Source organism: Barbatula barbatula, assembly GCF_947034865.1.
Source record: "Barbatula barbatula genome assembly, chromosome: 16".
Classification (NCBI taxonomy): Eukaryota; Metazoa; Chordata; class Actinopteri; order Cypriniformes; family Nemacheilidae; genus Barbatula; species Barbatula barbatula.
In genome coordinates this window covers 14,309,318-14,323,876 of record NC_136779.1, presented here as the reverse complement: position 1 = coordinate 14,323,876, position 14,559 = coordinate 14,309,318, and positions in this window count along the sequence as shown.

Below are 14,559 nucleotides of genomic sequence, written 5' to 3'. Positions count from 1 at the left end.
TGTAACTAAGACACACCCTCACGTCCACCTGGTGTTTCAGCCCTGCCTGTTATGTTTTCCTTCAGAAAATCTCTTGCAACTGTACTTATGAAAGTGTGAAAGAGCAGTGTTTAAAGAGAAAGAGCTGTATGGATTGACAGGTACTAATGTGCAGAGTAAAAGCAAACTCATGCATGCTTCTCTGGAATGCAAACATTTCTGAACAAAGCAGCAGTCCCAGAACACATCAGGTTCTTCTACCATAGCCCTGCCAGGACATGCAAAAAGAGATTTAATGATTGAGAACAGTGACTCTTTAAATATAGAGAATCATGTTTACAAGTGCAAATCTACACTCTAAAAACAATTGTGTTAAAAATAACAAATTTTGTGTTTAGTTAAGGACAACATATTAAGGAAATAACACAAAACTGCTATTTTGGTAATCTTTGATAGCATTTGCTTTTTGTTTTGATTTATGTATACTGTAGGACTTTTGAAATAGAAAATGTAAGTGGGCTGTACTTCTTGAAAACACATTGGTTGTAATGTAACAAAATGATGTCAGGAATAGTTTCTGCACTCTACAATGTTTAGTTTTAGTAACAATAAAATGTGTTAAATAATTATAAATGTTTGTAGCATCTATCTATCTCTGTCTTTCTCTCTCCCTCTCCCTATCTATCTCTCTCTCTCTCTCTCTCTCTCTCTCTCTCTCTCTCTCTCTCTCTCTCTCTCTCTCTCTCTCTCTCTCTCTCTCTCTCTCTCTCTCTTCTCTATGTGTCACCTAGAGCTGGAATGCAGTGCAAGGGAACACATTTATGTGGAGAAGTGCTTGCTTATGATCTGGGCCTTGAACAATTGACTGTGAAGGCAGGAATGTACAAAAACCCTTTTTGCCAGAGGGAATGTGTTTCATTTGTCCATGCGTTTTAAGTTACTATACCTGTAGCTCACATATGCAGTTTGGCAATTTGTGTGTTTTGACATCGAGGGCTAAGATCATGTACATCCTCCCCTCTCAATTTGAAACATGAAAACTTTATGAACGTTATAAAAAAACAGTTTCTTTCATGAGTGTTTAGAGGTGTTTACATTGTAACCATTTGAAGTTGTGTCCCGCAAAACAATTTGCTGACTCTAAAGAGATTATTTCAGGTCACAGAAATTGGTTTGGTCTCAGAGTGCATACTTTTCAGTAGTTAAAGACACTTTATATAATGTAATTTGGGCAAATATATAGATTCTCCTCAGTCATATATTGATAGTATAGAAGAACATGCTAAAATACAATACATAATATGATGTAATATAATTCAAATCAATACATCCAAAGATTTCTTTCTCTGGATAAGATAAGAGAATTATTCTTTATAACAGCATTTTTCCATAGACAGACAGTTTGGCTTCATGCTTCAACACGATTTTGCTTTCTGCTATTTTAACATCTTGTGTGTGTTTTGGAAAATTAGTTCACATCTGATTTTCCGTCCTAAGCAAAGGGAGTTAAAGTTTGCGAAGTACAGATAAATATGAGCGATCCTAGGCATAATCTTTCATAAAGATACATTATTGACATTCATCAGACACTAAAGACAAGTAAACATTGGCCCATACCGAACATGCACATGGACATACTAATGTTAAAATATGTACATATTGTGTTTTGGCTCTGCAAAGGGAAGCAAAGCAAAACAAAATGGAGATGGATGGTAGCTGGCAATAAAACATGTAATTAAGTGACAAAGACAAGAGCAATGTATACTATTTCTCAATGAAATACCAACTTTAAAGGGGAAGTTCTCCCAAAAATCAACTTTGTGTTATTTTTTACTCACCCACATGATGTTAAACATGTTTAGAGAACTTCCGGCGTCTTCAGAGCACAAATTAAGATATTTAGTTGACATCCGAGGGATTTCCAGGCCTCCTCATAGACATCATGGTGTCATTCTCCTCTAAAGCATATTCTCATCGCTTCAAAAAAATTCAACTAAGCTACTATGCACGGATGGACCAATTTAATGATGTCTTTAGTACTTTTCTGGACCTTGGCTAAAACTGACACCACGATGTCTATGAGGAGGCCTGGAAATCTCTCATTTTCTCCGAAGGTGTAGAACGTTTTTACTTGAGTGAGTAAAAAATCACACAAAGTTAATTTTTGGGTGAACTTCCCCTTTAAAAACACTTCATAGACTTATTGGTTTTATTGGTTTTGCAATAATTAAAGCCTCTTGGCTATTTAATAATTAAAGTCCCTTTGATATGTCAGAAATTTTGTGTGTCCTTGTATGTCAACACACAGAAAAAAAGTCAAAGTAGGTATTCCCAATCTCAGCAATGTCTTTTCGCAGTCATAGTCACATACCGTCTATCCCAATGATTACTTTAACATATGCACTCTCATTCCCCATATAACTTCTTAATGCAGTCCCATTTGTGCTTTTCCTCCTGAAAGCCAGTACATTTAAGCATAAACGGGCTGTGTGGGTATTTGATCCAGGAGAGTTATTGTAGTGGAACAATGTCAGTGGAAGAAATTCATGATTGTTTTGAATTGGGCCAAAAGAAGCAGAAGGCCGGAGGGAGGGGGAGCTTTACACCAGACTAAAGGAAACTGAATTTCTCTGCTGCTCAGGTTAATCCACTGCAACCCGGTGTAGAGGCAGGGATGAGGGAGAGAGAAGAACTGAAGAAAGCCATCGAGCAGACGGACCGGCTGCTGTCACGGGTCCGACAACTGGAGGGAGAGAACTCAGAGCTGTGCAGAGAAAAAAATGATGTTTTCATTAGGATGCATGCGGTGAGTTCATTGGTGTCTTCTATTATGTGGTAGTGATCTTAGTGACCTTATATACATCTTACGATTTGCATACGTGATTTTTGGAAAAAAATAATTTTTCGGCATGCAAGGAAGTCAGACCTTTTGGAAACGGTTAACATAATTTGCTCATCTGAGTAGTGGTGAATTGTTCTAATTCATTTTACAGTTTATATTTGATTTCGAATCACAGATTTTTAATGTGGTCTCTTGTGTCTCTCCTGCTGTTTATATGAGGGTATTTATTACCCTGCAGAAATACTGCTTGCTTTTCATAATAATATGCGTTCATAACATAGTTATTCAGCAAACGTGCACGATCGCCTCCTTTCGTGAAATGATACTCTTGGACTGTTTTTATTACCATGTTGACTGAGCTCTGGCCAAACATTTTACAGTGTAATCGGACCCTATTGTGATGGAAACACAGAATGTAAAACTCTGGCCTCAGGCGTTGCGTTAAATGGAGTGTGTCTTCACAGGCCTTTAGTGACTCTATTGGAAGCCCACACGCCCACCCCGGCCCATCCCACGTGGTAGCCAGTGAGCATCACGTCAATATTTGCTGAGCTACAGATCTTGTGTTGCCCACTGGAGTGAAATATTGAGCAAAGAGGTCCGTGTATGCAAGTGAGACAGGGCTTATGGTGTTATTACTGTAGACTAGCACAACTTGGCCAGGAGAGCCGATTCTTTCTGTTGCTGATTTCTTAAGCAGATGCTCCAGTTCCAAGGTTTAGCTTCCTCACAAACTGTACTTTCACCACCAATGCGTGGTGCTCTTTGTTTCAATAAGTCATTAAAAAATGAATGTAAAGATATATATCTTATGTCTGGTGATTATGAATCATGCAAAGCATTTGACCCACTGTTAGGTTATTCTGGCAAGTCTTGCATATTTCCAGCGTGCTTGGAAAATGAATCCTTTTCTGCAGTCCTCTTTGATTTCATTCGCTGTCAAGTTCTTAAGGAAATCTCTCTCTCTATGCTGTAATTATACCAGATCAAGATTTTACGCACCCATAATTCATCTGTCCTCAGCTGCCAGGTTAGAACTACTGATTACTAGGTTACAAAAATAATAATCAGGTCTGATAATATTATTACATTTTGCAAGCCTAATATTTTTAACATCCAATTTAGGGAGCACAGATACCTTTGTGTAATGCACGAGGAAAGAATGTCATGGTGGTTGTTTGCTTTTATTACTAAAGAATTGGAATCTTTATGCCGTCCATTACTTCCATTTGAGCAAACTGAGTGCAGATCAACGCACTGTGATATTTCACCACACTTAATCTCTCAATTTCTTCCTTCTCTTTTTATAAACCTTTCATTTTAGTCCCATTTATAAACTCACAGCATATTCAATCTGAAGAAAATGTTAAAGAAATGTGTTACAGATACTTTGTTCGCTCTCTAAAAATGTATAATGTGGAACACAGAAGCATTAAGTTGCCCTGCTTAAGCATGTGGAAAAACTTTAACGTCTACATTTAAGTGAATGAGGCATGTCTTCAATGTCGAAGGTGGGTCAGAGAAAGCGTAATAGAGAACGCATGCCTGCTATACACCCTCCAATGATAACACTTTTATATGGCTGTTAAATGTCCATTATCAGTCATTTACTAATCGCTTACAGGCCAAGAATCCATTTTTTCCTACTAAAGTAATTGAAAGCAGATTAAGCTATAGTCACATTTTAAAAGGTATGGTTTAAAACAAGACATAGTTTTTGACTTTTTATTACTTTTGTGTAGTTAAATGCCAAACGGAGCGGTACGTACATCAAATATTTTTTGCACATAGCATAGGTCAAAAAGTATACATCTGTTTTCATCGTTTTTTTAAAGTGACATCACATAAATAGACAGGTAACTGAAAAAGGATATTAACGTTATACAAATGGTTACATTAGGGCCATATCATTTTAAGTTTTTCCCCAAATTCGATTTTAATCCTTTTATAATTTATAAGTTCTGTATTTCCAATGCTTTACTATACAGTAGTAAATACATTTGTCCATAAAAATACTGTAGTATACTATAGTATTTTCTACATTAAACTGCAGTAAACTCATTGTGTACTGTAGTATATTTGAACCTTTCTATATTAAATAAAAAAAATACAAACTGCACAATACAAATTATGCGCTTGAATAGGGACATTGGGAGAAACGTTATCTCATGGATTCATATGGCAATTCAAGTTGGCATGTCAGGCGTGTTTTAAGTCAGGTAGCTTGATAGGCACTATGCATGTTAAATGGACACAGGCAGCATGACATTTTCCCATCCTCTAGACTCCTCTACTACTTTGATATAAAGCTCTCTTGCTATTGAGCCTGTCAATCGACGTCACTGCGTATTCCATGCTGGGGCGGCACCGCCATAATCAGAGGTTATTTACTAGCGATTGTTTTGTTTTACGATGGCTCTCACCTTGCTTTTGCGTACAGTGGTGTGAAGAGAATTAGAGCGGTGGAAAATATGAATAAATCAAAGGCGAAAGAACGAAAAGAGACGAAGAAAAGAGACTTTATCGCCTACAAATATGGCTGTGACACCCAGCATGCAACACGGTGTGACTTCAGCGCCACATTCTCTATGGAAAATGTATAGAGCTCCCGCTGTTTTGAACACTCCGCTACGCGTTCCTTTTCTACATTGTGAAAGTTTATAAAATTATTATTATTTATATTAAATACTGTGGGTTCCTTCACGTAAATGTTATTTTACTTTTTGTAGCGTTGTTATTATGTAGGCTTCACAATCTTTTTGTATTTTTATTTTATTGTGCAATTAAAAAGTATTTACATATGCGGTAGTGCTGGGCGGTATGACCATAAATTTATAAACATATAATAAAATAACAAAAATACACCACGGTATCCAGTATGAACCGGTATACCGCCCAGTGTCAGGGACGTGTTGCAGGAAGAGAGACAAAAGACCCAAGTGAAGGGGTTAACAATGTTTTTTAATAACAAATACAAAACATGAAACAAACACCCACGAGGGGGTAAAACAACAGAACAGGAAGGGTACACAGGGATATAAACTGACTACACTAAACTAGACAAAACTAAATACAACTCTAGACTAGACTAGACTAGACTAGACTAGACTAGACTAGAGCAATCTCTGACACACACACAATGATCAGACACAAGACAGAAGACACTGGGGCATTAAATAAGGGAAAAATCAAGAAGGGAACAGGCTGATGCATAACGAGGAAACGAGAGGGCGGGAACAGAGATGAGACTGGAGAGAGTGTATGTTAGGCCATAAGGGCCATAATTGCCTCTCTCCACATAAAACATGAGGTTCTGTCAGGGTTCTGCCACTAGGTCAATAAAAGCAAGACAAAACCATGAGTAATATGCGGGTAAGGATTCATCTATTTTGCTATTATTTTACAAACTAATGTAAAAGTGGTAGCAGCAGTTCTTTTTTATTATGTTTACCTCAGGACTGTTTACGGCTGCACCACATAGTGAAAAAAGCAAGGTGAGACCGACGCGATCATGGTTTAAGAACGCATCTTCACCTAGTTGGCCAGATAAAAATTAATTTTTAAATTGCATAACGGTAGAGTTTCAAATAAGTAGGAACCTTATTAAATGGAACGCAGCTTGTGTTTGATGGTAGCAAAACTGAAACAATGGAACACTCTGAAAGTAAACTGTGCTCTGTGGATGAAGTTCACGTCTAGTAAGATACAGAAAAATCCAAGCGTGTCACGCTTAAAACATGTTAAAGTTTGCAACTCATCCACTCATAGCTTTCGTGATTCCTTCCATGATTTCCCACATCGCGCAGATGATAGTACTCTATATTAATGGACTTGATGCAGCCGGAAATCAAGTTTTAATTGCAAAAACTAAATAAACACGAACATAAATAGATAAATGTCTGCCATTAGTTAACCTCATGCATGAACAAGCACAATGATGCACTTCACAAAATCAATCGGCTCTGTCTAATGCACCTGCCAAACTGAATGGCACGCTAACACACTATTACATTTATTCTTAGCACAGACCGACATATGGCGCACTGTACAGCCCTACCAAGATTTAAAAACATGTTGCATGTTTACATTGTGATATTGCATACTTATATCCCGTTATTCTTAAAAAAGAAAACTCATAGGGGGCCATATTTGGAGGCCATTTTTAATAACATTTGTGGAATTTCTGTTCCAAGTTCCCACTAATTTCCATCGCTGGCAGCCATGGCAGGGGGTGGTGCTCTTTTTCTGAGCACAAGCAAAGGCCTGTGCTCTTTCAAGTGAAGGTCTTAAAGGTCTCTTCTGTTATGCGGTTACTGTACCACAGCATCATCTGTGTGGGATCATTACCATTCAGTTTCATGAAGAGTCTACTCCGCTGTTGATGACAAGAGTAAATGAGCACCATTATTTTGTCATAATCTACAAGTGGTTGAATCTCAGCCAATACATAGAGTGGTGGGTGTTAAGCCATAGATTGCTTTTTTGGTATAAAATGAAGCATTATATCCACTGAAATCTCTCTAACAGAGTACATATACCATGTAAACCTCCATACATTGCTGATTTTGCCACACCTGTTCAGATATAATCTGTGTCTGCCAGTAATTCCTGGTTCACCTGTTGCAGATGTAAATGGTTGATGTCTAACCACAGAGTATTTTGTCTGGTGCTTCATGTGAAAAATGAATAGCAAACTGATTTTTAAATTGATAACAATAATAGCTTTGTTCTTCTGACACACATTGACATTTTCCAGACTGTGGGCATGAATTCTTTGTTTTTTAAATAAATGCATGAGGCTATGTCATTTTTTGTACAGTACAGATTTTTTTCTTTAATGTGTTGAAAAGCATGAGCATTTTTGTTACTGACAGCAAAAGAAGAGCAAAAGTAATCTGTTATTCTCCACTTTGGTCATCAAGCAGTGATTTTTGCGCACAGTCCATACGATAGCACCTGCTGTCAGCAGATACAAGAGTTAAACAACCGGAGTCTAAAACAGGAGGTGGCCGGCTCTTTGCTGAAAGGAGAAAGGTAGAGAGAAGGAGCGCTTGAGAGCGAGGGAGGAGACTCATAAGAGGCCATCACGTTCACAGGTCTTTCCCTGTGCTAATACAAACATTGTTTCACAGCTGGTGCTCAGAGATGGATAGTTTTTGTCAGGTTGAGTCTCTCAGGCTCTCACTTTCTGATGACACCGTGGGAGTCTATGAACGACAGGCTGAACCTGAACATGAGGACTTAGATTGGGATAGCTTTACAACATCCCTCCCACTCCATCAGGTAGATTGCATCTTTTCAAAATCTGTTTTGGTGTGTTGTTCCAGCTCTGTTGGATGAGTATAGCGCAAAGTCATCATTTTTTTTCCCATGGAAACATAAATACTAACATATGTGTACCTTCAATGCATTACAACTTGTTTTAGGTAAATGTGTTTTAGGTTAATGTCTGCCAAATTTAATTGTGTTATGGTCTCGTCTCTTTACAGTATATTCTTTCTTCGGTAGATGGTTGCTTGGTTATCATCTAAAGTCTGAAACGGAAGTTGTTGTAGTGTTTTTTTCTCCTGAATTGTGAAAATTCAGGAAAGCCGGGCTTGATTTTATCCTTCTGAAATTCATTGGACTATTGGAAGTTGGAAACCTGGCCATTGGACTGTCAGAATAGTCCCACCCCTTGGACTATTTGCGCAAAGTATGTTACCTTTCAAGTCACTGTTCAGATGCAAATTGGCACCGGGTGACATGAATGATGTAAACTGGGCGATGCGATTGCTATATACACCAATGGTCGCTTCAATCGCATTTTTAACTCGAGCGGCATATTTGTGCGAAGAGAGCATTGACTACTATGGTTTGAAACGGCTGAATGCGCAAAGACATTTCACAAGGTTTTATTTGTGCAAGTGGTGCAAAAAACATATAATCCCACAAATTATATAGAGCGAGGAACAAAACTGTTTTCTAATAAAAATGTTACTTAACATTTTATTGTTTTCCTACTGTAAATATGTACTGTAAAGCAGGTCCTTCCTTTTTATGAAGAAAAAGAGCCAGAATTCTCACATATGTCTCCACTAGTGTTAAGATGCAATGTTAATAGTGTCACAAACTGAGTTCGGATGTGTTAAGTGTCATCAAAAGTCAATATGATTAGATATCAATATGTGAGCCTGTGACAACTCAGCTAAAGTTATTTTTTGGCAATTGACTCTATCCTACATACAATGATCCTGCATAAGGTAAAGAACATTCTGTGAACATTTCACCTTGATATCTTAAGATGGATAGTTCACCAAAAAATTTAAACTCTGTCATGAATAACTCACCCTCTAGTTGTTTCAAACCTGTATACATTTTGGTCGAACACAAAGAAAAATATTTGGAAGAATGTTAGCAAGTGACAATGCTGGAGCATCATTGAGTACCAGTCAAAAAGGTAGTCAAACGTGCCCCAGAACTGTCAGTTGCTTACATTTTCCAAATATCTTTCTTTCTCAACCAAGAAAAGTATCCATTTCATATATACTTAATGTATGATATGAACGATTTCAAACTATGTTTACCAAAGTAGATCATCTGAGTTACATTACCTACATTCATTTCATAGCTCCAAGTGTTTTAATCTCATTTTTGTCTCTTGCTAATTCTTTTTATTTTATAACAGACATCTGAGTCAACACTTATTAAACACAACGAGAACTCAGCTGAGCTAAGGAGAACAATGTCTGAGTAATACATTTTTTGGTCTAGTCATAGCAATAGAACGTAATGCTTACTTTTCCAGACATAACTTTACCAATAATTTCTTGACTTGTTTTACTTGAAGTTCCAATACGTACCTCATCTTATATTTGCACATTTGGCAGACATTTGTTGCCAAAGCGACACATTTTTCTCATCAGTACTGTATGTGATTTCCCTGGAAGTCAAACCAATGATCCAACAACACTCTTCCATTATTGGCGCAATCAGGTATTCCTGACCTAAACTCAAGCCATTGGTTGTGAGCCGGCGTTGTTATATCTTGGCCTTTTACATTGTGTAACCCTACCATTGATGTCTTTATAAGTCATTGTTTTTAATAGTGAGTGTGAAAAAAGGCTTCTTTAATAATAAGTCTAAAAATGAATGAGTAGAGCCACTTGTCAGGGTGATGAAGCACAGAGCCATTTAAGCACATTTACGGAAATGGATCTAGTGCCAAATAAGCAAGGACCCCAAATTTGGATGTTTTTAGCTTGGTACAGATACTTTAGTGATGATGGCAAACATCTAAGTTAAGGCTGAAAGTTGCTGAGGAGAGATCATAAGGCAGTGACTTACCGAAAGAGCTCAGTGCGTGTTCGTCCTGTTAGGACTAGTTTGGTAAATGATCTGCTTCAACACAGAACTGGCTCATCAGGGGAAGTTTACTTTATCCTTCTCAGGTTTTTAGAAGAACGGCATAGCTGTGACGATCTGTGCGGCTGGAAACTTTGTTCTCTTTTCTTTGCCCTTTGAATATCTTCCCCTGGGTTTTCCATGCAGTCGAATCACCTTTCTCTCTATGTCTTCTCTCCTGGTCCTTCCTCCTCTGAGCAGGAGCAGGAGAGCCTGCAGCAGGCTGAGAAGCGCTGTGTGCAGCTGGTTCAATCGAGGAGGGAGCTGGAGGCCCAGATGGCTGGGCTGGAGGAACGTCTAGAGGAGGAGGAGGGGGCCGCCGCTCAGCTCGCCTCCCAACGTCAGAGACTAGAAGCCGAGTGCTGCAGTCTGCGCCGAGACCTGGAGGAGCTGGAGAACACGCTGACTTCAGTGGAGAAGGACAAGCAGGTAGGAGGTTCACACACACATAGACATACATCTGGATTAGTGTTACATTAGTGTTGATTATTATTGTGAGATAAAATCATTAGTTATAATCTGAATTTCATTTACATGCATATTGGAATCAATCTTCATAATTTGGTACTTACTCTATTTTGGCGAAATTCACCAAAAATATTTGATGTTGATTGATGTAGTATTGCATGTACATAGAAGTTTTTTTTTATTAAATTGTAATTTATATAGAAGCTTAATGCATATGCAGTATTCAAATGATTCTTTCATAATTTATTCACCCTCATGTCATTCCAAACCTGTATGACTATCTTTGTTCTGCGAAACACAATAGAATCATTAAATTTGTTTTAGAGAAGGTTGCAACCAAACAACATTGACCCCATTGACTTCCATTGTGTGGACACAAAACCACTCAGACATTTCTCAAAATATCTGTTTCCTGTGAATGCAGAAGAAAGTCATCCATGTTTGACATAAAGATGAAGAATTGAGGACAGAATTTACTATTTTCGGGTGAACCAACCCTTTAGTCATTGCATTTTTACACTGATGTTGAAATATGGGAAGGGGTGTTCTGACAGCATCTGGAAGTGTTTTTGATATTGTATCTAAGATATTGTATCTATGCTAAATTTGTTTCCTGACAGCAGGTTTACTTCAAGACCAGACCTGCACACAAGCTTGTTTGCACATTCACACTTGAGAAGTGAAAATGATTTGTAGTCCGTTTGTTGCCATAGTAAAACTGCCGGTGACTATAATTTGCGACTTCAAAAACGAATTGCAGGTGTTGAGTTTAAAACACGTTTCTATTTTTGTTTAATTACGTCTAAATTTAAAACACAATTATTTAAGAAATGGGCAAAAAACTAGTTCCCAGACTTTGTGGAATGATGATAATATTCATCACCATAACTGCACTTCATAAAACAGACTGAAAAGTGCCTTTCAATTACAGCTTGTGATTCAATTTTGTCTCATCTCTCAGCAATTTAAAATAAATACAAGATGCACAGAAAAATCTGTCTATATGCAATATATTAGATTTTGGTTCATAGGAAATGAAATGACAGCTGTCGTATTACAGTACAAGTAACTTCTCCACCCCTCCGTAAGCACTTCTGGCTTACATCTGCTTCCCAAAGCAGGTCCGAACACACGCACAACACACATGTTCACCATTATTCGTTCATGTCATGGTTGAACCAAGTCACATCCGCCATATACAGTACATAATCAGTATAACCTGTTACTTACAACCTTTCATTTTTGTAAATCCTTTATGAAAATGTGCTGACATTTTGCTTCAGTCATCGGACTCTGCCGTGAAGAAGTTGTCAGAGGAACTCACCCAGAAAAACAAGCTGGTTCAGAAACTTCAGAACGAAAAGGGACACCTGGTGGAGTTGAGCCAGGTGAGTTTTTTAGTACGTGAGATGGACTTGCATACCCTGCATGCATGTGTTTATGTACCAGAATTTAACACGCTGAACAGTAGCGGTGTCGTCCCGGTGGTGATTCTTAGACAGATGTTGGGCAGTTTTGACTTGTGGTTTTTAAAGGATGCTTCGGTTTAAAGGTCAGTCATGAGTCAAGGTAAATAATGCAATCGGCATGGGTCGTGATTTTGCATCTGGAAGATGCGTTGGGGTTGTTAACGGATTCGCATCCACTTGGCCAGCTTTAATCTGGAACGTAACTTAGCGGGCTCAGGTCAACACTTCGATTAATATATTAATGTGAAATGTGAAAAATATTTATTCGAAAATTGTTTCATAATGAATACAGCAGTGCTGTTCTGAAATCTTATTAACTGATCAAAGTGTTGCGTAACTGAACATAGTGTATGGCTCTAATACTGGATCTGTCACATCTCCAGTAGGCCTAATTGAAATCATTTTTGCCAGTTTTTACAAAACAGCTTGCCAGCAAATGACAAATTATTCATGTATTTGAATGACCTGGCTTATAATATAATATAATAATTTGGTCTACTATTGTAGTCAGTGATGCCCCAGAAATCTCAGTTACTTACGTTTTCCCAAATATCTTTCTTTGTAGAAATTGATGCAGGTTTGGAATATCTCGAGGATGAGTAATTCATGACAGAATTTTCATTTTTGGGTGGACTATTCCTTTAGTTTGTTGTATAAGAATGTATAGCTTGTTTAATGTCAAGTTTTCGTTTTTGAATCATGATTTCTTCTTTGCTCTTTAAATCTTTTCGAGCAGTGTCAAATAACTAAAGCCAGATGTCGAACAGTAGCAGCTTTCTGCTCTGTGATTTACCTCACGTGTCCTTTCAGTATAACAGAGAAGTCATCACCACAGTGTTCAGATGGTCAAGAAATAAAACTCTGGTTGAGAGTCTGCTTAGTGTGTTTTACTTTCTACTTGAGTCTACTTTTCCGTAGACAAGCATAAATGTGCGTTTCAAGGACAGATATGATTAAGCCATCATGCTGCAGACTTCCTCTGACATCTTCTATGATGGAGTGAATGAAAGCGTCCCAGCTGGGATCAAAGATGTCAGCCGGTCAGATGCGAGCGTATATTGGATGAAGATTTAATGGCACATCTGCTTGACAGACTCAGAAGTCTCTGTTTCATTTTTGCAGCAAGCCATCGAGGACTTGCAGTGTGAAGAAGAAAAGGTGAACCTACTGACCAAAGAGAAAGCCAAGCTGAAGCTGCAGGCAGAAGATGTGAGTACGGCAGTTTACCACAGCCCAAAAGTCAATGCATGCAGCATTGGGAATAGAAATGGTGTAATAATAAAACACAACAAATATCTCTGAACTGCTGTCCTAGTTGGAGTATATACTGGAGCAGGAGAGGAAGCAGAGGACGGATTTGGAGAAGAGCAGAAGGAAGTTGGAAGGTGACAGTCAGAATACGATGGACAATCTGACTGAAATTGGCAGGATGAGAGCCAGTCTGGAGGAGATCATCAAGAAGTGAGTTCCTATACTAATATTATATACTGTTCTACCAAATAGTCGAATATTACTGCCAATATCAATATTATGGAATACATTATTTAAGGGATAGATCAAATTACAATTTTTTTATAAAAAGAAACTTGTGTGACTTTCATTCTTCTGCAGAACACAAAGGAAGATATTTTGAAGAACGTTTGTAACCAAACAACATTAGCCACATTGACCTCCATTGTATGGTCACAAAATGACAGAGTCTTCTTTTGTGTTCCGCCTAAAAATAGGTTCAAAACAGGTTTTGAATGACATGAGGGTAAAAAATGATGACAGATTTTAATTTTAATAGCAGAAGTGCAGGGCTGTCAAGCAATAAATCATGATTAATCGCATCCAGAATAAATGTTTGTCTTTACATAATGTCTGTGTAGTGTGCATATTAATTTTGTATTCATTAACACATACATGTATGCATATTCAGGAAATATTTACATTTATTTACCGATAATTGAAATCGTATATAAACATTTATTAACTTTATAAATGTATTAACACAAACGTTATTCTGAATTCGATTACAGCTGTAAACTGTAAGTTTTATATATGCATGCAATAGTTTTATATGTGAACATCATGCAAGTAAGCTCATGAAAAGAAAAGATTTGTATTGTAACCCATTCAAACGAATGATCTTCTCAATGCATGACAGCTTGAGTCTGGGAAGTCAAGCATTTGATGCCTCCAAGCGTTTGCAGTCAAGCATCGGATTTTTCCAAGCACCGTTTAGAAAATACTTACATACACAGAGATACGAAGGTGATGTCGCAATCCAGCAGCAAAACAGATGTTTAGATGCCTTGTGGAGGCTATAAAATGATATCTGCTTAGAGCGCTGTTATCTTAGCTTTGATGAATTAAAACCCTCCGGGGTCCTAAAACTGTTCAGTCTTGTTAGGATGCAGAGCATTGTGGTTCTTA